Here is a 26,470-nt window from a genome sequence, read left to right as displayed (position 1 = left end):
ATAATTAATTGATTTGTAAGAAATTGGATTGCATGGAAATAATTGGAATATTCATGTTCATATTGATTGATATACAAAAAAGGTAGTTATATAACTAATTGATTTATATTAAAATGTTGAATTTATATTAAACAACTGTAATATTACATAATTAACTAATGTGAGGATGGATATAAAAATAGATGACAATGGGAAGGGGTATAATATAGAATAGAAGGGAAAAATTGAATTTGATTAAGATTAGAGATGAGGATGAAGGGTAATATTGGTTTTTTACAAAAATAGATGAGGAATAAATATGGCAAAAAGGAAATATAGAAATTGTAAATTTAATTGAAATGACTAAACACTGTTTAAATTTGTGAACCAGCCAAATACTCTGTTCAAAGAAAATACATTGTATGTTTGTATGTGTGTTTGTAATTATTGTTATTTATTCATATTTGTTCTCTTTTATTCTTTAAAGTTTAACAATTCATTCTTTATCTTAATATCTTTATATTTGTTTGGGGTTGGCTTTCTTCCCTTTCATCTTTTTTATTGTACAGCAATCTTTCTCCTCAAACCTACCACCTCTCTCTTTTCTTTCCTTCTTACTTTCTCTTCCTCCCCCTCTTCTTCTCCTCCCTACTTTCTCTTCCTTTCTCCTTCTCCTCCTCTCTTCCTCCCTCTCTTACCCTCACTCCTACTCTAATTTCCCTTCCCTTCCTTCATCCCTCTCTATTGCTGTATCCTTTTATGCATATGGACTACTCAGAGGGCTGAAAAAGTTATTTCTGACTGGTCCTCGCACTTTTGACCAGTCCTCGAACTTACGACTGTCCTCACATTTTACGTTTTTGCCCTATCTTGTCACCATGGTGAAGAGAAGCAGTTGTGAAATGAGTGACACGGTTGTTAAGAATGCTACAATGGGCATAAATGATGACCAGTCATAAGTGCGAGGACCGGTCAAAAGTGCGAGGACCAGTCAGAAATGACTTTTTCAGCCCTCAGTAGTCCCTATGCAGATAGCCACGCCCACCGCTCACATGACCAGCTAGCCACGCCCACCCAGTCACATGATCACCAAGCCACAGCCCCCAACTAATCCACGCCCACATAACTGGTTGTTAAAAAAATTGAATCCCACCACTGTCCTGCAAGTACCCCGAGCCTAAGATTCAGGCCCCGGGTCTTGAGTTTGACACTCCTGACATAGTAGATTTTCTCCATAATGATCTGTCCCTAACCTGATGTTTCAGTCTTCCAAAAATGCATTCATCTCCATTTTAAGTGCGTTCATCCACCTCACTGGTGGTCATCTTCTTTTCTTTCCACCTTTTTCAGCATTAAAGGTCTTCTCTAGAAAGCAAGGTCTTCCTGTAATGTGTCTACAGTAGGATAATTTGAGTCTGACCTAACAAAATTCAGACCATATAAAAGAGGGCAGTACACTGTAATATGAGCACTTTTTTCATTTTAATAGTTTTTTTTTTTTACTTGAGAAGTGAATGACTTATTTTCCCCCAAAATAAGACATCCCCTGATAATAAGCCCAATGGGGCTTTTGAGAGCATGGCAATAAGGTCAAGCATTTATTTCAGGGTTCAAAAAAATATAAGACAGGGTCTTATTTTCGGGGAAAACATGGTATGTAGAGAGAACTGGCTCCCATAATTTCTTTTGTTTTCCTGATTCTTTGAGCAGGCTGCCATCAATGTGAGCTAAATCCATTTTCCATGTACACTCACAAATTGTTTTGTGGATTGGATGGCATTTTGGAATGGTTATTTAAAATTAATTTATATTCTGGAGCCCCAGTTGGCACACATGTCATACATCATCATCTGGAATGGTTTTGCTTCCCTTTGGAGCCAGCCAGCCAACCAGACAACAAGTAAACAGAGTCAGGATTGCTCAAGAAAGCCATATAATATGTTTATCACAGTCTCAATTTGAGCTTAACAAGTGGGAAGTCTTTCTGCCTGTGAGAGGTTTCTGCCATTCAGGGTCAAAAGGGGAAAAAAAATAATTGGTTTGCTTCCCACTTTCCTTTCTCCAGTATGCTCAGATGTTGCTTTAAGTGAGATCAACTTCTTCCAAAGATGCAAGGAAGTCAGTACCACACCCATTGCAGTCAGGCAACCCGATTCTTGGATGCCTTGGCACAGCCCTTCCAGCAGATCTCTCTCTTTCTGCTCAGCTGGATATTTCTGTCTTTAGCTTGGGCAAGAATGTGCTGCCAGCCAAGTATCTGTAACTGTCAATGGAGCTTATCCTCCTACAGACGAGAAAGATGAATCATCCTTGGGATTAGGTTTTTCTGATCTTTATGTTATGGTTTAGGATGAGCATTGTAGGGAGGGAGGGAAGAAGGGAGAGAGGAAGGAAGGAAGGAAGGAAGGAAGGAAGGAAGGAAGGAAGGAAGGAAGGAAGGAAAGAAGGAAGGAAGGCTACATTAGCAAAAAGGACAGAAAAAGAGCAGATTTAAATTTTGCATAAAATTGATTTGTTAATTTGTACGTATTAATTCACATTTAGAAATAATTTATCTCCACATAGTAAATAAATTACCTGAGCGCTTCCTGAGTTGTTGCCGGGGTGCTAGCTATTGATGGGAATCAGTGGTGAAATCCAATTTTTTTTACTACCACTTCTGTGGGTGGATGTGGCAGGGGAAGGATATTGCAAAATCTCCATTCCCACCCCACTCTGGGACCAGCCAGAGGTGGTATTTGCCGGTTCTCCAAAATGCTCAAAATTTCCACTACCAGTTCTCCAGAACCTGTCAGGACCTGCTGGATTTCACCACTGATGGGAAACTGTTGTAAGCCACTCTGAGGAATGTTGGTTCTGAAAAAAAAAACACATGTAAAATGTAAAGATAAAGTAGAACAAAATTTAGAAATAAATTAATAAAAAAAAGCAGACCGTCTGATTTTTCCTCTTGGATCGGAAATCCCTTAAATAGATTGATCTTTCAAATAAAAGATTGTCCCCCCCCCAAAGCAGGACAATAGTCACTCTTTCTTTTCTGAAGCTACACAATCATGCCCACATCCTTGTCTCAGGTGTTCTAGCAGCAAAGAATAGGAGGGTGCAGCAAAGAGGAAGAATGAATGAATGAATGAATGAATGAATGAATGAATGAATGAATGAATGAATGACTTTCCCCCCATGTACACAGTATTTCTTTTCCATCTGTTTAGGAGCCCCTCATCTATGAAAAATGCCTGAAACTTCTCCTCCAGGAGATTGTGTGTGTGTGTGTGTGTGTGTGTAAGAGAGAGAGAGAGAGAGAGAGAGAGAGAGAGAGAGAGAGAGAGAGAGAGAGAGAGAGAGAGAGAGAGAGGGAGGGAGAGAAGATGCTCATTGGATTTGACAAACTATGATTGATAGTAGAGCAGAATTGTTTGCCACCCAGAGTCACCTCCTGTGAGATGGGTGGCTATATATAAATTTGATAAACAAACAAACAAATCTAAGAGAGTTCAGCAAAGAATATCAGTGCCTCATCATGGCTTGGAGAATCATTTCAATCGTTTTTCAGCTCTCTGCTTTCTCTTATTAAAATATTGAAAGGATCAGATGTGACAGATGCAGACAATTTATGTCTTAGCACAGAGAAAAAAGGAGATAATGGAACATGGAGGGAGGGCAGCCTGGTTTGCATTTTTACGCAAGGTTTTTTTTAAAAAAATATCTCTTTGTATTGGTGTTGCATTCACTTGGTTACTGTTGCATATTTTAAACCGGCCTTAACTGTAGTCTTGTATTTAGTACCTTGGATGTTCTACAATGCTGTAAATTGGATGTGGTTTGAATTCTGAAACACTTTTCTTCCTGGTGGGTCTATAGGTTTTTTTTTAAAATATGATATTAATAGATATGGCGGTTTCAATCCTCTGGTTACTTTCGATTCTTGGTCTAGAGCTGACTAGTATGTTTGCCAGATCACAATATTCAAAAAAACAAGCAACAAAGTAAAGGAAACGGCATTGGGCCTGTTCCATTCTAAAGGTCTTTTTAAAACTGCTGAACTTTGAGGTAAAGGGATATTGTTCTGGCCCACCTTGCATGGATGCTTAAAAGACTGCCTTCCAGTAAATATTATGAAAGGGGACCCCAAATAAGAAGCAGAGGAAATCCCTGGAAATGTTTCAAGGAATTAAATGAAACACATACTGTTTTCCATTCTCCTTTTTCATTAAAAGAAGGAAGAAATTTCAAGAGCCAAGCTCTGATGAATGGGAAATGTCAGGACATGCACAAATATGCAAGACTCAGTGCCAACCAGACTCAGATGGGGAGGGTAATTCATCATTGTCAGTTTTCCTTCTATTGGATCTTCCTATTGTGTGTGCTTGTGTCAACTGGAACTTTCAGAAATTTGTGGTTAAAGTTATGAGACGTTGTGAGTTATAGTTGTAAATAGGGCTAAACCACTTCAGAGTCTTCTTCAATATTTTTCCATGTTTTGTTTAAAAAAAACCTTTAACCTTTTGCAAGATAAGTCGCAAACTACAGTATTCAAAAATTATAAACAGAAAAAAAAATCCGTAAGGCATCATAATCTTTATCAGTATATCATTAACACTAATTACAAACTATCCTCCAAGCATAAATAACAGTCAAATGACTGCACCGATGATTCCAAAAGAACTAAAGCTGAATAAGAACCAGAGGACATTTTATTTTTTGCAGAGGGAAGAAGAGAGTGTATAAACAGAGCACAAAGCAGAAAAGGCTCTTCTGACACTTCTGCATAATAAAGCCCTGTGAACGTTTGTTTCCTATGAGGATGGGGAATTGTTACGTTTGTGAGAAAATGCTGTTCAAGGCACACTGACTTGTTCACTGCCTGTTTAAGAAACTATACGAACCCCATCTATCTAGGCAGATAGGGGAGTGGGGGAGATGGTGCGTTTGACCCCTCTCTCAGGCTCAGCCTGGTCATCTCCTTCAGGCAGGGGACATATAACAAAACATGCATTGCAATGTCAGAGCTCAAACTATTCATCTACTTGTGTGTGATTGTGGCTCATGTACAAAAGGCTGGAGCTTGCATCATGATGTCACAATGCATGTTTATCATTGTGGTGTCAACAAGGCCTATATTATATGCATCCATAACCCTTCTGGACTATTGTATATTGTCTTGAAATGTGGTAGTAATGTGGTGGTTGTGGTGATGATGATAACATTGTTTATTATTATTATATTATAATAATGAATAATGTTGCCATCATCACCATCATCACATTACTACCATATTTCAAGACAATGTACAATATTATAAATTATAATATTATAAATTATTGTTCCCATTTGTCAAAGAGGGAAACTGTAATTTCTCCGTGTCACACCAGAAGGAATCATGCCATTACAAGTCATAGGCTGAAGTCATAGGCTCCTTGTCTGATGGTCCACTGAATTGCAGTAAATTTTTTGGTTTCCAGGAACAGAGGCAGATTAGCAATTGGAGTGTGGGGATCTGGTTTGAAAACACATTCTTGGTCTGGAAAAGAAATGGCTAGTAATAGTACAAGTGATGTATCAAAACACTTCCAGTTCCATAGGTTGAGATTTATTTATTTCCCTAATTAGTTTTGCATTTGGAACAAAGTGTCAAATTTCAATTGGGCTTCCATTCCCTATATCTTTTATTATTTTAAATTCCATCTCTATACTCTTTGTATGATCCTACTAAATTTGGGGAAACTTTTCTTCTTTATCTTTCTGTATTCCGATGCCAAATTATCAACAAAAGCTTTCATTACAATTACTTCAACCTGATCTATAGTACCTTGGCCAATTCCTGTATTCCATATCCCCAAAGATTAAAGAACCTGGATCTGGAAGAAAAATCAAATTAATAATAAAGTCAATATTTGTCTGCAGTAATTCCACATGCATACAAAATGTTTTAGTGTTGCTCTTGGAAAGATCATCCCAATGAGGGAGCAATGAGCTTTGACTTGCAGATTTAAGAGTCAAGATGAAAAACCATTCATTATTTGCTTTGAGATGATCACAGGTCCATGCCTATAAGAACAGTCCTAACTATCTGCAGGGAAATGTCATACCACAAACCAAAATGCTTGCAGAAGGGCGCTGTGCATATTTCTTGCAGATGGGACCCATTAGTCTGGAATGCTAGTAATGTGACTGGAACAATGTAAGTAAGCTATGTATTACTCAGACCTTGTAAGCAGAAATAGATAATATTCTCTCTCTCTCCCTTTCTTTCACTGTCCTCCTTATTTCTTGTGCTCTGTTCATTCCATGCTATAATATTGTGAAGATTTGGAGAGGGGGTTAGTCTGAACACAGCTTCTAGGTCCTGCTGCCAGCAGAAAGTAAACACTTCTGATTTAAGCAGGGAAAGAAAATCAAATAGAGAAGTTTCAGTAAAAATTAACTAGAGACAGTGGTGGGTTGCTCCTGGTTCGCACCAGTTTGCAAGAACCGGTAGTAAAAATTTGTAGTAGTTCGGAGAACCAGTAATAACATTGGCTGGCCACGCCCCCGAACCAGGCCCCGGCCCAGTCGCCACTCGCTTACCCCACCCACCTCATCAGAGGCTTTTTTTTTTTTTACTTTTAAAAGCATTTTTTCTGCAACCTCTTCGGCCGAAGAGGTTGTAGGGGAAAAAATGCCTTTAAAAGCCTCTGGTGATCCCAGCTGAGTTGCCTGATCGTCAAAGGCTTTTCAAAGCATTTTTTTCTGCAACCTCTTAAGGTTGTAAAAGAAATGCTTTTAAAAGTTAAAAAAAAAAGTTGGCCACACCCACCCAGTCACATTACTCCCCCACCAAGCCATGCCCACAAAATAAGCCACGCCCACAGAAGTAGTAGTAAAAATTTTTAGAACCCATCCCTGCATAGAGAATTACAGGTAATCTTTGACAACCACTGTTAGGACTCAGAATTTACACTATTTCCATTGGGACCAGAATAACCACTAAGTGATGCAGTCATAAAGCAAAATATCCTCTGACTGCATCACTTAACAACTGCAATCCCAGCAATCCCCATTGTCATGATTAAGTGAATTTTACCAGTCATTAGCTGAGGACCCATTCCAACCCACTTCGTTTTGGTTTTTCTCAGCTCCATGCCTCAGTAAGGTAAGGAACTGCCTCCAACTCACCTCTCAAACTCATAACTTCAAATAGTCATTGAATAAATGGTCATAACTTGAGGACTATCTGAAGTTCATTTCATCTATGAAATGAAAAATCTCAATAGAGTCTCCTGTTCCAAATCTCACTGTCAAATTTTTGTCATTTTGCTGCCTACTTTTGGCAGAGCAGTGGGATGCTGGGGGCCCACAATAAATAAATAACATTCCAAGAGGAAACCTTCATCTTATCATAGATTGATTTGGGATAATGATAGGAATAAGAAATAATAGCCATGCTGAATTTGTAATACTTCCTTGTTGTATATTTCCATTTCTACTTAAAGCTGACATTTTGAAATCCTCAAACATTAGAATTTCAATCCAGAAAGATGATTTTAGCATTTCTAAAAGTGTGCATATATCCATCTAATAGTCTTTTTAAAAATCCTTTGAATGGTAATATTAGTATCATCACATAAGCTGCTTTTGAAGTTTCTTCAAGTGCCTTGGAAGAAGCTTGGGCAAGCTACTGCTTTTTTAAAAAAAATGGCAAAAGCTTTCCTGGTGAATGGAATTAATCACTCAGTTCTTTGAACTGAGATCCGTATTTTGAATCCAACATTTGACTTTAGTCAACATTTTCTGTCCCCTCCTTTTTTTCCCCTTTTAACAAAATCCCAACAGCATTAGGTGCTAATTAACTGGGTCTCTATTTCTCTCCTACCACTCATCTTTCTTGTGGCTTTTGGTTACAATGCAATTAGTTCTACATACTAAACAACGTATGGTAGAATTGTAAATTCTGAATTTTAGCTCACTTTCACCATGGATATAGCTGATTCTTCATTTACAAGGTAATAGAGTTCTACAGATCGGCATCTTGACCAAATTTTTGCAGTCTCAATGCTATATGTTTAAATGTGCTGTCATTTGTCCTCTGAGAAGAAATTCTGAAAATTTACTCTCCACTACCCAACTGGAAGTAGAAAACTCCAACCAGACAGAAAAACACAAAAAACCCAACAAAGCAAATTAGTTACATATCAAACAGACAATGCACTTTTCCATTTTCAATTCTATAGTTTCCTCTTCCAATGAAGCAGGGGTGGGTTCTACTTACATTTACTACTGGTTTGCATTGTGCCTGCGCATGCGCAGATCACTTCTGATGACGTCCAGGTCAGTGGGTGGAGCCTTCTGCCGGTTTTACTACCGGTTCGTCTGAACCAGGGGCAACCCACCACTGCAATGAAGCCACCATTTTCTTGTGATTGATAAGGGGTCTAGAGACTAAACTGTAGGATGAGTGGTTAAGGGTGATGAGGTATGTTCATCTTAATGAAGAGAAAGATTATTGGGGACATGATAGCTATCTTCTAATATTTGAAGGGCTGTCACAGGCTCCAAAGCACCTGAGGGCAGGACAAGAAACAATGGGTGGAAGCACTTTAAAGAAAGATCCAATCTGGATCTAAGGAGAAATTTACTGACAGTAAGAACAGTTAAATCAGTTGTACAGTTTCCCTCCTGGACTTGTGGGGGCTCCAACTCTGGAAGTCTTCAAGAAAAAATTGGGCAGTCATTTGTCTGGGATGCAGTAAGGTCTACCTTGGGCAGGGTGTTGGAGTAGAAGACTCCAAAATCTCTTCTTCCAATCTTATAATTTAAGTCATTTTCAGCTCCTAGTGACCTCATAGATATTTTCCACGATGATCCTAACCTGATCCTTCAGGTCTTCTAATAGTGCATTCATCACTACTCTAACTGAGTCCATCCCACTAGCTCCTGGTCTTTCTCTTCCATTTTCTCATACTCTGCGTGAAAGCTTTTTTTCTTACTAGAATCATTGCAGTAATGTTAAGTAATATGTTATCTTCACTGGACAGAAACTGGTGATTTTCTTTTACTCTATGACATATGTCTCAAAGAAGCAGTAAAAACTCAGAGGCAAACTGGCTTTTGATGGAATCTAATATGAATGGCAATAGTTGAAAGGAAAGTGACAGGAAAAATAGTCCATAGTTTGAGAGATCAGTGTCTGGTTTTTAAAGAAGCTTTACCTCCAAAGGATACTTTTGCTAATAGACCCTTCTCAGTTTTCCAAGAACAATGAACTAAAATTGCTTGTGTGCAACAGGGCCTGTTATAGAAAGGAGGCAAAAACACCAAAGGCTCATGTTGAAGAATTAATCTGTTTGGTTGCAAGAGTTTTAAACTGTACGATACCAAGAGAATCTCATTCTACATCAGGATCTTGCATATCCCAACATTAAGGCTTAATTTGTATAGTTTCTCCCTACATTTTGTAGATGTGTTGATGGTGCTTATGTATGTGTGTGCTTGACAAATGTTTATCTTGCTTTTTAGTCAAAAAGATTCTCAGAAAAATTTACAAACATCATGTTACGTTTATTCATAAAAGAAAAGGAAAATTAAGCTCAGTACCTAGTTCATGAATTGAAAACCTTTTATCATGATGTCATAATAGAAATGAGATCCTATTAATTCCAGGAATCAACTACATTGCATAGGAATGTTAGATTATAAACAAATTTTGGATCAGGTAAAATGGGCAGCCACTCTTGCAATGTAGAAAATTTGTGTTAAAATGCCCAGAAAGCATAGCATTAATAGCAGAAGGTATTGTAATGATGGCAACTGATACCACATGGAGATAACATAAAGGACTGTAATGTATGCTATTGTTGTAAATTGTAAAAAGCTTACCTTACATTTTTAGCATATTTAGTCTTTCAGGATACTTTGAATTACACAAACTGAAGTGAGTGGATCTCAACATAAAGATGCCCTTGAATTTAGCTTAATTGCATTTACATCCTTTTTTGGCAACAACATGGAAATTGTTTCCAATTGGAAAGAATCACAATCACTATATTGGGAAAAGCTACATTCCCTTTCTAGCACAATCATCTCAGCAGTGTCTTTTTTAGAAGAAATATCTAGCGACTAGTCTTTAATCCCTCTATTCCATGTCCTCTGTCTTCTTGAGAAAACAAGGTTGTCTTTTTGGCTTCTTTTGTTCCTATAGACTTTTGACAACCCTCAAGAGGCCTCAGCAAGGAAGCTATTGCACCTACTCTACAGATCAGGGCCAGGGATGCCGTTGCCATGACAACATGAGGCCTTCTCCAGGTTTCCTCCTCTTCTGCTGAGCCCTTAAAAGAAAAAAGAAAAAGCAAGACACATCTGGAGTTGCAGTGATTTTTCTCCTCCCCCCCTTCTCAGAGTATGAAAAGGCAGCCAGATGCCATGTTATTGTTGTTGAAAGCTCTGAATGAAATGACTGCCAAAAATGGAGATCAAAAAAAGTTCTGTATCAGGAAGCAACCACAGAAATGTACTTTTTTAGGCGTTTCCAACCAACACAGAGAGGGTGGAGTCTGATGGGCTAGGATGCATATCCCTATCTCCTGCCCCCCCATGCTTAGAATTGTTCAAGAAGGCCAAAGTCAGCACCCAGGACCAGTTAAATGGCTTCAGTCCCCTGAAGTCAAAGATCTAGGTTCCAACTCAGAGACAAGGCATTTTGAATGTTTTTGTCATTATTTATCGGCACTGCATATTGGACATTAATACAATTGAGCGAGTCCAGAGATATTTCACGAGAAGAGTACTCCACTCCTCTGCTCACAACAGAATACCTTATGCCACCAGTCTTGAAATTTTGGGCTTGGACAACCTAGAACTACGCCACCTATGGTCTGACCTAAGTGTAGTACACAAAATTATTGGCTACAACATCCTACCTGTCAATGACTACTTCAGCTTCAACCGCAATAATACACGAGCACACAATAGATACAAACTCAAGGTAAACTGCTCCAAACTCGATTGCAGAAAATATGACTTCAGCAACAGCGTGGTCAATGCCTGGAATTACCTGACTCTGTTGCTACCAGGGTGGATAAAAATCAATGATTTTTTTTAAAAAAATCAAAAAAATCAGATTTTTTTGATTTAAATTGGATTTTTTTTATTTAAATCGGATTTTTTTTATTTTTATTGAATTTATTTTAATAAAAATCTTTTGGGGTAAAAATCTATCGTAAGATAGTTTTCTATTTAAGATACATAAATAATTTAGTTTATTCAGCATGAAATGGAGCTTAGTTATGTAGCATGAGGCTGTATATTCTGCAACACTGGGACTATCTGTGAGTCAACAATGGGTCAAAGGAGTAGCAGAGATGATAGTTGCTCTTTAAAAATTATGATTTAAATCAAATTGATTTAAATCAAGCCTTTTTACTAGTGATTTAAATCATGATTTAAATCGAGTTGATTTAAATCAACTCGATTTAAATCAAATCCACCCTGGTTGCTACATCCTTAAACCCCCATAACTTTAACCTTAAACTGTCTACTGTTGACTCACCCCATTCCTAAGAGGTCTGTAAGGGTTGTGCAGAAGCACACCAGCGTGCCTACAGTCCCTCTCCTACTGTCCCCATTTATTCGTATCCAATTCCTGTGTTCATATCCATGTTTATACTTATATCTGTTATCTCGTCCGTGTTTGACAAACTAAATAAATAATAATAAAATAAATAATACATAATCATGTATATGTTCTTCCACACTTTACTAGATACATTCTTCTAGATCAAAATATTGCCAAATTCCCCACCATCTCCTATCTGTGGTAATCTGAGTTTCTCATGAGCCGTAATTCAGAAGTCCTTCCACAGGGCTAGATAATGGATGAAGAAGCCCACCTCAGGCCCAACTCCACCCTCAGGATAGAAGCTCATTAGTTGTTTGGGGGCCGGTCATTCTGTCTTAGGCACCTACCTTACAGAGTTGTTACTGCAATGACAAATTGGAGGAGGTTGTTGTTCTCAATCCAGCTTCAACTCCTAAAGAAAAAAGTGGAAGATTAATAATAATAAAAAAGTGTACGTAAATCCATACATAATATCTGTTCACCCATCACTCCACCTGTAGCAGTCAAAAAATATATTAGGTATATGTTTATGTTTATCCTTTTCTTTTCTTTAGTTAAGTGATAGCATGCTGGAACCTGCACAGAAAAATCTGGGATGTTTGAGGACGTGGGGGAGATGGGGGAGAATTCTGATCCTTCCACTCCCTTTTTTCTATTCCCCATATTCCTTTGCTTTGATTTAAGAATAGAATAGAATAACAGAGTTGGAAGGGACCTTGGAGGTCTTCTAGTCCAACCCCCTGCTTAGGCAGGAAACTCTATACCATTTCAGACAAATGGTTATACAATCTCTTCTTAAAAACTTCCAGTGTTGGAGCATTCACAACTTCTGGATGCAAGTTGTTCCACTGATTAATTGTTCTAACTGTCAGGAAATTTCTCCTTAGTTCTAAGTTGCTTATCTCTTTGATTAGTTTCCATCCATTGCTTCTTGTCTTGTCCTCCGGTGCTTTGGAGAATAGCTTGACTCCCTCTTCTTTGTGGCAACCCCTTGAGATATTGGAACACTGCTATCATGTCACCCCTAGTCCTTCTTTTCATTAAAATAGACATACTCAATTCCAGCAACAGTTCTTTATGTTTTAGCCTCCAGTCCCCTAATCATCTTTGTTGCTCTTCTCTGCACTCTTTTTACATCGTGGCAACCAACCTGAGACTGAGGGTGACAAATATACCACCCATAGGAGTGAGAAGGGAATTTTTTAATATATATCACATTTTCATCATACAGATCTACAAGACAATTTGCACAATGTATTTCAGGTAGAGCATTTTAGTTTAGGAAAGACATAATGTTGCAGACAGGTCAATGTTACTCATTTAACATATTTTTAAATTGTATTTCTATCTAAACATCCCAAAACTCTGAATAATTAAAATAAATTGTATTAATATATGATAAATCGATTCATAAAGTCAGGTGTTATAAAACATACATTGGAGATTGAGAAGGGGGAAATTCAGTTTGTAACATTCCTCCCAAATATCCAAGAGAAGATGATGCCATGGAATTGACCTCATTGCAATTCTTGATGAATTTAAAAAATGGACCTCCGTGATAGCTGTGGGAAGTGTCAGAACAGTTAAAATAAGGAGAAATTTTTTGACAGTGAGAACAATCAACCAATGGAACAGCTTGCCTTCGGAAGTTGTGGGAGCTTCATCACTGGAGACTTTCAAGAAGAGATTGGACTGCCATTTGTCAGAAATGGTGTATAGTCTCCTGCTTGGGTGGGGGGTTGGATTAGATAACCTACAAGGTCCCTTCCAACTCTGTTAATCTGTTAATCAGACAGGATGGCAATTGTAGCATTGGGATAGAAGTCCTGCCTTTTTTGGATGTGCATCATGCACACATACTGTACACAGGAATTGGACTTCAATCATAACCCCTCAAGTGCCATCTTGCCTGTTTTGATCCTGCTCTTGTGGATGCTGCTGACAGATAAAACTATCTTATCATTATGCAAAATATTTCATGCAAAAGGATTTTAGTATTTGTAAGACCTGATGGCAAGACTTGTTAAGTATTGCTGAGCACATTGTAAGCCACCCTGAGTCTCCAGAGAAGGGCGGCAAATAAATCAAAATAAATAAATAAATAAATAAATAAATAAATAAATAAATAAATAAATAAATAAATAAATAAATAAATAAATAAATAAATAAATAAATAAATAAATAAATAAATAAATAAATGCCATACAGTCTTTACAGGAGAGGGCTGGAGATTTTCAAATGGAAGTTGAAACTATCCCTTCTTCAGGGATAGTTCCATGAATTCCTATACTGTGCAGAGGGTGGGACTGTCTACCATCCCTTCTCTTACATTCTATGATCCCAAGTTGGGAAAGGCTTTACTAAATGATTATAACAATAAAGCAAATGAATAAATTGAGTTTTCACTATAATTTGGCACTGCTGTTTTTCCATCTTGATTTTGCCATGGACCAGGAGGTGGGAAGGTTTAGATGGTCCATCTCTGTCCCTCCAACCAAAAAAGAATATCAGATATGAGGGGAGATATACAGAAATAAAACATTCCATCATGAACTTATATCAGATAGAGAGATCTCAGAACTGAAAACAAGAATTAGAGATATCCAAATCTGAATTGTACATATTCAAATGTAAAGATTGGGTACTATCTGCCTATTTGCTTTCTTGCTTAGTTGTTCTTGCACAGAATCCTCCTTAAAGCAAACATTTTCCCTGTTCTCAAAAGAAGTAGGAACTAGCTATTTCATTCCTAGTTTGGGCTTTCATCTTAAGTAGCCACTGCAGCAAAATGTGCAAAAAGAGAGGCTGCCATTGCCACATGTCAACAATAAAACAAGACTCAGAAATCAGGCCGTGTGCTGCAGACTACTTGCTTAAGCAAGAAGGATGTGGGAAAATACAAATTCAACTCTTCTCCAGCCAACTTACATGGCCTGTAACTAGACTTTCATTCCTAGGGAACTTTTGAATTAAACAAATAAAGGCAGCCAAATTCCACTGAACATTAAAACAGCTGGTTTTAAATTACAGCTTTCATTTGTATATTTTTATGCTCCTCATCCTGACTTGATTATTCTTTTTTTAGATTACCGGACAAATATTTGTATATTTATCAAAAGCTTCTAAAAAATCTGCTCTTCACAGACATATGTATGCTTTTGCTCAAAAACTCCCAAAGTAACTTATTAAAATGAATAATGGATTATTCCTGATTTTAAAAACCTGGAGAGAAAGAGGGGAGAAAATGTTGGAAGGAAGGAAACCAGAGGTGGGTTTCAGCAGGTTCTGACCAGTTCTGGAGAACCGGTAGCAGAAATTTTGAGTAGTTCAGAGAACCGGTAGTAAAAATTCTGACTGGCCCCGCCCCCATCTATTCTCTGCCTCCCAAGTCCCAGCTGATTGGGAGGAAATGGGGATTTTGCAGTAACCTTCCCCTGGATTGGGGAGGGAATAGAGATTTTACAGAATCCTTCCCCTGCCGCGCCCACCAAGCCACACCCACAGAACCTGTAGTAAAAAATTTTGAAACCCACCACAGAAGGAAACCTTCTTCCTTACAAAGTGAGGTGGTGTTTTTTTGTTTTGCTGTTACTTTTGGCAGCAAAGCAAACTCACTTTGTATGTGTTCCTTCTGAGGAAGATGGATGGGACCATGCTTGTTTTCCTCTTCTCTGGGCTTCCACTAGGACAGGGCTGTCTAACTCCTGGCCCAGGGGCCGGATGTGTTACATGCTGGCTACGCCCACACCTGGTTTAGCGAAGGGGGGGGGAAGTCCCAATATGTCACGTGACACGGCCGTGACGATGTGAGTTTGACACCCCTGCACTAGGAAGATGCAGAGTCTGCTAAATAGTAGGTTCTAGTTTTCCATTTTGGATTTCACCAGCTTCCCAAGATATGTTTTTTGTCATTTTATGAACTGGTTTTTAAACATGATGAAAATCTTGTCATAAAGATTGGATTTGGATACATACATACATACATACATACATACATACATACATACATACATACATAGGATACTGCCTCATAGTCATGCTACCCATCCATTTAGATCCTAATTGTCTACTCTGCTTGAGAGCAGTTCTCCAAAATCTTATGCAAAGGTATCAGCCCTTACCTGATTTTTAAAATATTATCAACTAAATCTGGACTCTTCTGCTTGCAAAATGTACATATTCTGTCACAAAGCCATGTCTTTTGTGATATTCCTCTTGGTGTCAAGAAATTCAAACGTGGTTCCACAGATCTTGCTCAGATTGTAGAAAAAAAATATTTCTCTTACTCAGATATTTGAATATGATCATTGACATCCAGAATTAAATTGCAGCTTTTAATTTTATTGTATGGAAGTATTTTGAAATTACTTTATATATTTTTTAGTTGCTCAAAGTGTTTTTCAGAGTTTGGATCAGGCTCAGAAAAGGCTATATAGGAACAAAACAAAGTCTACCACAAATCAAAACCTTCTGTTTTAAAGCTAGAATTAGTCTGTAGTTATGTAGACTTTAGCTTCTAAAATTCTCCAGTCAGATGGCCATGTTGTGTGTTCTGAGAGATCAGCTCCATACAATTGAAAAGCAATCAGGCTAAGGAAAGGGGGCTTAACACCCACTGTTTTAAAACTAATTCTACAGATTGTTCTCTGTTAGCTTTGAATGCTGATGAATGAATCTGCTTTTTCAAAGTTCTCAGGGGTCATTTTCACACAATTCTTTACAACTCATAAGTAGAGGGCAAAGTAGTCACAACACACAATAACCCTGCTTGTTTTGTGCATGTGTTTTGGTATCTTAGCAGCATGAGAAAATAACTCTAAGCAGGGACAGCATTGGAAAGGTAAAAGTTCAATTTCCCCCTACTGGCCACAATCCAAGTAATGAGAGAGCTTCATTTGAAATTTCAAAGAGCAGCTTCCAGGAAGGGATTATAGAGATAAATCTGCTCTTTTTACTTAGGTGGATCTAAGGCTGCTGTTTTCATAATAAAAATGTGCCCAGAAATATTACACAAGAGCCTTTTTTTATGTTTGAAAATATGAAGATTTCCAACTATATGGAGGGCAAAGCCTGACTGTCTAAATGTCGTGAATCTCAATTTCAGCAATTTTAAGATGAATGGACTTCAATTCCAAGAAATTTCTTCTGGTCTAAAGGGCAACTATCCTTCCTTTGAATTTGAGTACAACTGCATGTGATCTGGAAACTGCACCGCCCCACCGTCTCCCACCTCCATTTGTCCTAGATCATGCAAAACACTCTACATACAGGCAAATGCAGTAAACTGTCCTTCAGGCCTCCTAGTTGAATGCTGAGTAAAATTTACAGTGCATCAAATCTACATTTGTACTATTGTTGATGAGCATAGAAGTATCTATATTTGGATCAATCAGAAATATCCATCAAAAGGTACTGGCAGATGGATAATTTTGAACTACTGCTGAATGTTCTATAGTTTGTGGTTGTTTACAAACTTACTTCAAGAAATAGTATCTACATTGATGCATCAGGCACAAAAGTCCTTTACTACCATGTTCCCCCAAAAATAAGACCTGGTTTTATTTTCTTTTGGGCTCGAAAATAAACACTGGGGCTTATTTTTGGAGGGGGGTGTCTTATTTTTTCTTCACCTACAGAAGGCAGCGAGTGCAGGGGCTGACAGGAGTGGGAGAGTTGCTACCGCCAGCCCTGCCCTCCGTCCCATAGTCTATTTGTCTGCAGGACCAACAAACCAAGCTCTCAACATGCCCCAGCCTTCGCCAACCCTGCCTTCTGGCCCTGCTGCTGCTGGGACACTGGAGTTTGCATCATACTCAGGCTGCTGCTATGGCAAGGTAGAAAGCCATGTGGCATGTCAGAATCGGTGCCCTCCACCTCTGCCCGGATGTTGGACCTGCTGCACCTGCTGCACCTGCTGCTGCTGGCCTCACAGGGGCTCTTCACCATGCTGGCTGTGCTGCTCTGAGCAGCACTCCTGGGCTTCTCCTGCCTGGCGTGGGGCAACTTGGCCCAGATCTACGACCTCTGGAGTACCTGGCAGAGTGCAAACTGTGGTCACCGCCTGTTCCAGAGCCACAATGTGAGCTGTGGAATAGAGGGGACCTCAGCTGCGAAGTTCCCTAGCACCGCAGGCAGGGCCAGGGCTAGCAAGAGTGTGCCAGAAACACCTCCACGGGAGAGACAGAACAAGAGGCAGCTCCTGGCCCTCACTGGCTCAACTGATCCGTGGGGCTGCGTGGGGCTGCGTTTAAGGGGCTGAGCCTATATGAGGTGACCGAGGAAGGGAAGGGCTGCCTCCTGTGCTGGCCATGCCCACCCCCTTCACTAGGGCTTATTTTTGGGGTAGGGCTTCCAAAAAAATCAGGCTAGGGCTTATTTTCAGGGTGAGTCTTATTTTCAGGGAAACACGGTACAATAGAATACTGATGAACAATCTGTGGTCTTCTGGATGCTTCTCAACATTTCTAACCATATGACTGAAGGTTGAACATTGAACCACAGGAGCAAATTTTAGGACTTTGTGAGCTGATTGCCTTCAAATGTCCTCCAAATCACATGGCACATCAAAAGCCTATTTTGAACATTATTATTATTCAATAGATGTGTTCATATAATATGTTAACCACAAACTCACATTACATTTATTATGTTATGTGAACCTAGCCATTGTACTTTACAACCCATAGTTTATGATTTATCATACTACGTGAATTAGACAGTTGTGACTTATTTGGTAAAAATGTATAAATTATTAAAAAAAAACATTATTTGCATGCTGAATAAGTTACATTTGGGTGGCTCATAAGAAATACATGAAACCAAAGCTTGCATTCTGCAATGACTATGTGCACACACTATGCCTCAAAATAACCAATTTTAGGCTAGCATGATAGTTAAACCCAGCTAATACGAAGTCTTGGAGGTACCAGCATTCCCGTGCAAGTTGCATGTTGCAGGATAAAATCAGAGGTGCAGGATAGGGTATCTTTCAGGATTGACCCTTCCTTTACAGGACAAGAAGCAATGGGTGGAACCTAATCAAGGAGAGAACCAACCTAGAACTAGGGAGAAATTTCTTGACAGTTAGAACAATTAATCAATGGAATGACTTGCCTCCAGGAGTTGTGGGTGCCCCATCACTAGAGACTAAACAGTCACTTGTCTGAAATGGTACAGAGTTTCCTGCGTGAGCAAAGGGTTGGACTAGAAGACCTCCAAGGTCCCTTTCAACTATGTTGTTCTGTTAACTGTGTGATTAATAAAATTGTAATAAGCTTTATGGGATATCCCAGATTTCCTGGCAAGAACCTGAAAATCGATCATAGTTAAGATGTTTGTGTTAGCACTGTATCTCTGCTTCATTCTTGCCACTGGCAAATAACATATTATAGTCAACAGATTAACAGATTTGACAGAGTTTTATTTGCTCTTTATTAAGGAACAACAAATCTAGACATCTCTTCTCTTTTTGAGACAAGTATTAGTTTTACCTTGTAATAAACATGATATAAATTTGTGTGGCTGTAATTATCTATTTATTAGAGAGAAGGAAAGAAAAAACTGTTTTAAATAAATGGCTGTCTGGATGTCGGTTCATATAATATTGTAATAAATTGGCAAGAGGTCAGAGGTTTTGCTTTTGACTGGTATCTATTAGCAGCCTGATTTAACCCTTCATTCTAGGTATAAAGGATTAGAGCTACCTCACAGATATTTTTCCTTCTCTATCCTATGCGCTAGGTACAAGGAACAGAGAGTGGTGTCTAGAAATTCTCTGTGTGTGTGTGCGTGTATTTGAGTGAGATTTCTCCCTTTCACTGCATGCTGACTGGGGAATTCTGGGAGTTGAAGTCCACATATCTTTTTTTTTTAATTTAAAAAGTTTTAACAGTCATTGCAACAATTTTCCCCACTCCTACCCCGCATCCCCCCTCTCCCTCCAACCCCCCCTCCCCCCCGACACCCACCCCCTGGACTTCCCAGAGCAAAAACAGGGTATAGCATAACAAACATAAGCTAAAATAAGCTAACTTTCTGTGGTCTCCAAACTCCCCCTTGCTCTTTAACTCCCCTTTCAACTAACTAAACATATTCAAAAAGGAAATATAGATTTCATTCATAAGCTATTTGAAACTTTTTAGTCCGATATTTGTTTTGAATATAGTCAATCCATCTTCTCCATTCCAATATATATCTTTTATTTGAATGGTCCTTCAAATATGCTGAAATTTTAGCCATCTTTGCTAAGTTCACGACTTTTAGTGTCCATTCTTCAATAGTAGGCAAGTCTTCCTTCTTCCAGTACTGTGCCACCAAGAGTCTGGCTGCTGTTATTAAATTTAAAATCAACTTAGTCTCTATAACAGTACAATCTGTAATTATACCTAACAAAAAAAACTGTGGAGTAAATTTTATCTTCTTTTTGAGAATATTTTGAATAATCCACCATATTTTTATCCAAAATGCCTTAATTTTTTTACATGTCCACCATATATGATAATACGTGGCATCATCACATTCACATCTCCAACACTTAGGTTGCACACTTGGATACATACAGGCTAGCTTTTTAGGATCCAGATGCCATCTATAAAACATGTTATAAAAATTCTCTCTTAAATTTTGGGCTTGGGTGAACTTCACATTTCTAACCCATATTTTTTCCCATGTTTCCATCATTATTGGTTCTTCAATATTTTGTACCCACTTTATCATACAGTCCTTAACTAACTCCGTTTCTGAATCTATTTCTAGCAACACATTATAAAACCTTTTTATATGCATTTGACTTTGATCTCTAATCTGTTTTACCAAGTTCTCCTCATTTTGCAGAAAACCAATTTTCTGATCTTCTCTCCATCTAGCTTGCAACTGTACATATTGAAACCATGTTCGAATTGTCCTTTCTTCTCTTAGTTGATTCAAAGATTTTAATTGTAGTATACCTCTTTCCTTGTTAAGAAGCTCTTTATATGTAATCACATCCTGCCTTTGCTCTACACTTATATTCTCTATTGTGTGTCTGGGTATTACCCACAATGGTAACTTCTCGTTTAGTTTATACTTGTGAAGTCCACATATCTTAAAGTTGTTGAGGTTGAGAAACACTGATGTGGAGCATCCTTCCCACGATATGTTGGCTATGACTCCATTTCTTCAGTAATGAGCCCAAAGTGTTCCTGGGATAAAGGAATTTATAATCCAGTAAATCTAGAATGTTTGTTTGGGAGATATTGGTATGGTCACATGATCAAACTTCAGATGTTTGGCAATTGACTCATATGCCCCCCCCTTTTTGGGGATCATCTGGCAAGCAAAGTCAATGGGGGAAACCAGATTCACTTAACAACTGAGTTACTACCTTGCAGTGATTTTCTTACCAACTGTGGCAAGAAATGTTGTAAAATGGGTCACCAAGGAGCCTTGGTGGCACAGCGGACTAAAGTGCTGTTAAGTAGTACTTAGCTGCCAGCTGCCTGCAATTACTGCGAGTTCAAATCTCACCAGGCTCAAGGTTGACTCAGCCTTCCATCTTCCAAGGTAGGTAAAATGAGGACCCGGATTGTGGGGGCAATAAGCTGACTTTGTATAAAAAAGAACACCGCCTGGGCGGGGGGTGAAAGCCCTACCAAGCAGGTATTTACAAAAGTATGAAGGCTATTGCTTAACCCATTGTAAGCCGCCCTGAGTCTCCGGAGAAAAGCGGCATATAAATTGAACCAATAAATAAACATTGATTTAACAATTGTCTTACGTAGCAACAGAAATTTTGGGCTTAATTGTGGTCGTTAAGTTGAGGACTACTGTATCAGTGGTGGGTTCCTCCCGGTTCGTCCCCGTTCCGCCGAGCCGGTAGTGGTGACGATATGACATCATCGAACCGGTTCTGCCCCCGCCGCCCCCGCCTCCCTGCATTATTCTTACCTTTTATTTGGCCCCACCCCCAATTTATTGCTGCCTCCTGAGTCCCAGCTGATGGGCTATAAGGAAAAAACCTGTTTAAACTCTTGCCGCAGGGCTTTAAAGGGCCGCCTTACAGCTGATCAGTGGTAAAAGGCAGTTTGGTGGTAGACCGGTGCCTCCAAAAACAAATGAGTAGACCGGTGCCTACAAAAATACATGGGTAGACCAGTGCCTGCAAAAATACATGAGTAGACCAGTGCCTCCAAAAATAAATGGGTAGACCAGTGCCTCCAAAAACAAATGAGTAGACTGGTACAGCTCTGCAAGCAGTTAAAAGCCTGGTAGACCAGTACCTCTGCTAAATCCTAAAGAATTGTCGCATGACCATCAAGCCATGCCCACAAAATAAGCCACGCCCACAGAACCATTAGTAAAAAAATTTAGAACCCACCCCTGGATGGAAGGCTGAGTCAACCTTGAACTGGTGAGAATTGAACTGCCGAACTGCTGGCAGTCGGCAATCAGCAGAATTAGTCTGCAGTACTGCATTCTAACCACTGTGCCACCACATAGTGGCAGTAGCATTTTGGGACAGCAATATCCATGTTTATATATCAGATAAAAAGTTACTGGATATGTATATAGCAAAAGAATTAAAAGTCACTTTCTAAAAATATTAATTTTTGTTGTCACATTACTCCCACCAGCAGTAAGACGAAGGGAAAATATGAGTATGTGAAATGAAACATAAATGTGAGTGTGTGTATGTATGTGTGTATGTATAATTGTAATATATAACACTGGACAAAGTATTCAGTATTTTTGTTTTTACTTTTAATTTCCTAACCTTTTAGACCATGAGAGCAAATTGTTAGTATCTTAACCCTCACCTTAATCCAGCAAGAGACATTTTAAGTAGAATAAATTAAGCTTCTGCAGGGAAACCTTGCCAGCCAACCTTGGTAGTAAAGATCCTTTGAGGATGTGCTCTAGGGCAGGAATTTAAATGCCTTTAATTAGTCTTATTATTGTTTGCTAGGCACATGAAAATTACTTGAGGCCTCAGGGGATAATGAGCAAAGCAATACAATTGCTTTTCTTGGAAGACTCTGGCACCATAATTGGTTGGGTTAATATGTCAAGTGACCATGAGGATGTTGACTCTCTTAGACTGATGTGGCCTGGGTGTGCCTTTCTCAATTTAGAAAGAGACAGTCTGAAGAACTGGCAAGGAAAGTTATTTCATGATATTGAATTTCCTCTGCAAGGCAGAGGCCTGTCTCAAGATGTGAAAATGGAAAATCTAAGGCAGGACAGTCCCTGAGGTAATTGCAGCTTAAATAATGTTTTGTTGCTCTATACATTACATATATAACTGATATTAAATATATAATAAATATTTCAATAATGTTTTTCTTCAGTACTAACGGCACCACCTTCACACCGTATCATGAAAACTGTAGGCCACCAAGAAAATCCTTCATATTTGAATGGTAATTATTTCTGGAGGAATGAATGTAATGTCCATATATCTTAACCAAGCAAAATCACATCAGTTAGTTTTAATGCAAGCTTATTGCTACTAATATATCTTGACAAAACTCAAAACAGGTCAAAAAGGCAGAAAGTTTTGCTCAGAAAGAATTAACTATGTTTCATTTAGGAAAATATCAGAATGAAGAGTGAGTTAAGATTCCCCAAATAAGAGGCAAATTGGATAAGGCCATAGCCCTCCGCAGGGGTGAAATGCTACCGGTTTACTCCAGTTTGGGCAAACCAGTAGCAATAAAAACTACCGGTTCAGGCGAACCAATAGTAAAAAAACCCCGGCAGTTTAAAAAGCTACTGGTTCCTCTGAACTGGTATTTCTGACGATCAGCTCTGCAGCAGGGTTTAGCTTCCAGCTCGGCGGAACCGGGCTGAACCAGGAGGAACCCACCACTGCTCCCATCCATCCGAAGTCTATTGTTGGGGAAAATATGCTGACTCTGTAAACCGCTTAGAGCATTGTGAAGTGGTATATAAGTCTAAGTGCTATTGCTACTTATTAGACTAATGCAGAAAGTATTTCCTGAAGATAGAAAATAAAATATACCATTCAATACTACTGTAGAGCTAACTACAATACATTCTTATCCAGAATATTTTTTTTATTTCCACAAATCTGGCAGTCTCCAAAAGATGAAATTTCAGTTTTGCTTGAACTCCTCCAGAAGATAATTGGGACAAAAATGAATCTTTCAAATATGAAATTTAGTGGTGATGCTAATTTATCCAATGCATAATAGGAAGGCAGTTTTAAAGAGAACAATTCACTATGCTTCCAGGCAATGCTTTTGAAACTGAGCTGAGTTCAACGTATCTAGACAATGTTTCACATTTGTCCTTGCTGTCATGGAACAGCATGGAGCAGTGTTTCTATATGTTCAGAGATCAATCTGAAATTGTAGACTAATAAAATTGAAAGGAACTTCAAACATAATCTAGCTTCACATCAGCTGACACAGGAAATTAATTTCCACCGCATCTCTAAGAGGTTATCCTTTAGCTCGGCTTACAGTCTTCCGAGGAAGGAGCATTCACCATCTTTAGTACCAGTCTGTTCTATTGCTGAGCAGCTTGCACAGGGAGGAAATGCTTCCTAATGTTTATCTGAAAAGTTTATCTGCATTCAGAATAATATCGCTGGCTGACATTGACATTATCATGACATTAATTAGATAATGATGCTGCAGCTTGCTGGAATAAAGACAGATGCCCTTTGATGCTTTCACCCATATTATTGATGTGCTACTGCACTGCTTCTCTAAATTATTCTTTCACTGATGATCGAATAAAATGCTAGCAGAAGTCATCCTTGAAAAAGATGTACTGTGGTTTAAAAGTGGTCAGTAACACTATCTATGCACCCATACACGGTACATTCTGAAGCACCTTTTAACCTTTCATCCTGTAACAATGCATATACCTCGGGCCTAATTAATTCAGCAAAGAGTAATGGAATATTAAATCATGGTATGTATTGCCAAAAGATGTAGGTCATAGTCAGGTGCCCTAAAATATTATTTGCCAGCTCTTGAGATAGCAAAAAAGTATGGGGGCATAAAATGTAGTCTCCTATTGTTGGGGTCTATTATGCCTAATAATGAGGTAGCAAATGGTGTTTTAATGTGGAATTAATTAAAAAAAAAGCTGTTGGTGGAGTTCCCTCACTTAGTTCCCCTTCACCAAGGTCTTCCATCTCCTAAGGGGAAGCAGCCACTCATCACTCCCTAACAGTACATGAGACTGGGTGAATGTAGATGGATGGCTGTAGTTACGTGGCCATTTGTCAGGTTACCTGGCTAACGGGTTGAACAACAACACATTATAACCTGTTGATGAAAGGTGGCATGGATTCTTTTTCAAAAGCTTTTGATTTTCCATGCTTTGACTTGTCCATTGGATCATTTCTTTACACAAATCTACCAGCAATTGAATGTGGAATTAGTGAGTTTGCAGCAGCCTAAACTAGCCAAAAGGAGGTGGAGAGATCAGAAACCTCTGACTGTACCATCAATCACATTGTTGATCAAGCATGGTAGATTGTCTTCACAAGAATTGTGTTAGGGGAAAAAGGGAGATCACTACTATGGAATAGCTAAGCTGTCGCAACTGTGGATGGGTGATGGAGCAAAGGCAATGTCATCAGGACACATTATAACAAAATAATTACTGGGTTATGTTCTTGCTGTGTTTAGGGGGCCCGTGAGAATGAGACTAGCCATCTCTATTAATAATATGGAGAGCTGCCCTATGGTGAGCTGCCATCTGCTTCCAAATCGTCCCTGGTGAATGACAGCGAACTCCCCAGGATTTCAGCTTTTTTGGTCTATATATGAGCATACATTCAGGGGTGGGCTCCTGGGGTTCGGCAGGGTTTGGACGGTCCTCTAGCCAAGGATCGCCGGGGTTTAGCAAACCTCCAAATACCACCTCTGGCTGGCCCCTCCCACCCTGACACACCCCCTCACCCTGACCCGCCCCTCCCAGGAGTCTCCACATGGCCTGTTCATCATTCCAGGTAAGTGCACAGGCTGCGCGGAGGGTCTGGGAGGGCAAAAAATGGGGCTACTGGAGGTTCCAGAAGTCCAGAAATGGGCCTGTTTCCAGCCTATGGAGGGCCTCCGGACCCCGGGGGAAACAGTTTTTGTCCTCCCGGAGGCTCGAAGAAAGCCTCCGAAGCCTCAGCAAGGTGAAAAACGCCTCCCCCCCGCCCTGCCGTGGTGCAGGCAGCCAACTAGGCCATGCCCACCATGGCCACACCCACCCAGCAACAAGGCAGCGAACCCATTGCTAAAGGATCTGAAGCCCACCCCTGCATACATTCAGTAGGCAGTGGTGGATCAGACAGTAGCTATTGTCAATAAAGGAGATACAGAACTTTTAGTTTTACCCAGCAGCACTCTCCCTATACTCTAGTCCAGTCTTCCCTATTGGCTGCATAGTACAGGGAGGGAGGAAAAAGAATAGGAAGCACTAATGAGTGCTTTGCCTACAAGCCTGGAACTCCCATTTTTCCCCTCCCCTGCTAAAATGGCTCACACCTAAACTTTCGATCTTGATGGGCATTGATCTCAGCTGTATCAACCTTGTTTAAAAAGGCATGTAAAAGTATTTTTTCAGAGGAGAATGATATTCTTACTCATCTTTCTTGACAGCACAGAGTCTCCCAGTGAGAAAACAGCTTTCCAATGTAATAAAAGAGAGACCAAGGAGGCAGCGGTGAAATGCACTTACCTTCGCTACCGGTTTGGAAATGTGAGCGTCCGTGCCTCTTCTGCGCATGCGCAGAGCCTTCTGCACATGCACAGAGGGTCAAAAACGGGACATAATGACATCCCGGTGGTTGGGTGGAGCCTCCCGCCGCCGACCCTACCAGTTCGCACGAGCCGGATAGATCCAGCCGGATTTCACCGCTGCAAGGAGGGTGCTGTAATCCATGAGAGGCCACAA

General features: G+C 39.4%; 1 long non-coding RNA gene across 1 annotated transcript; it reads right to left on the bottom strand.

Moving 5' to 3' along the window:
- Positions 1-1,959: 1,959 nt before the first annotated feature.
- Positions 1,960-26,470, bottom strand: LOC139308044 (uncharacterized). The gene is made up of 5 exons (XR_011599709.1): positions 26,255-26,470; positions 11,920-11,984; positions 5,789-5,837; positions 2,557-2,835; positions 1,960-2,263 (listed from the first exon to the last, which is right to left on the bottom strand). It is a non-coding gene; the product is annotated as an uncharacterized lncRNA (long non-coding RNA).

Source organism: Pituophis catenifer, unplaced genomic scaffold, assembly GCF_029215685.1.
Source record: "Pituophis catenifer annectens isolate HBS135680 unplaced genomic scaffold, rPitCat1.0.hap2 SCAF_1, whole genome shotgun sequence".
In the NCBI taxonomy this organism is placed as follows: domain Eukaryota; kingdom Metazoa; phylum Chordata; class Lepidosauria; order Squamata; family Colubridae; genus Pituophis; species Pituophis catenifer.
Note: the sequence above shows the minus strand (reverse complement) of the source record. Positions and strands in the feature narration are given on the sequence as shown.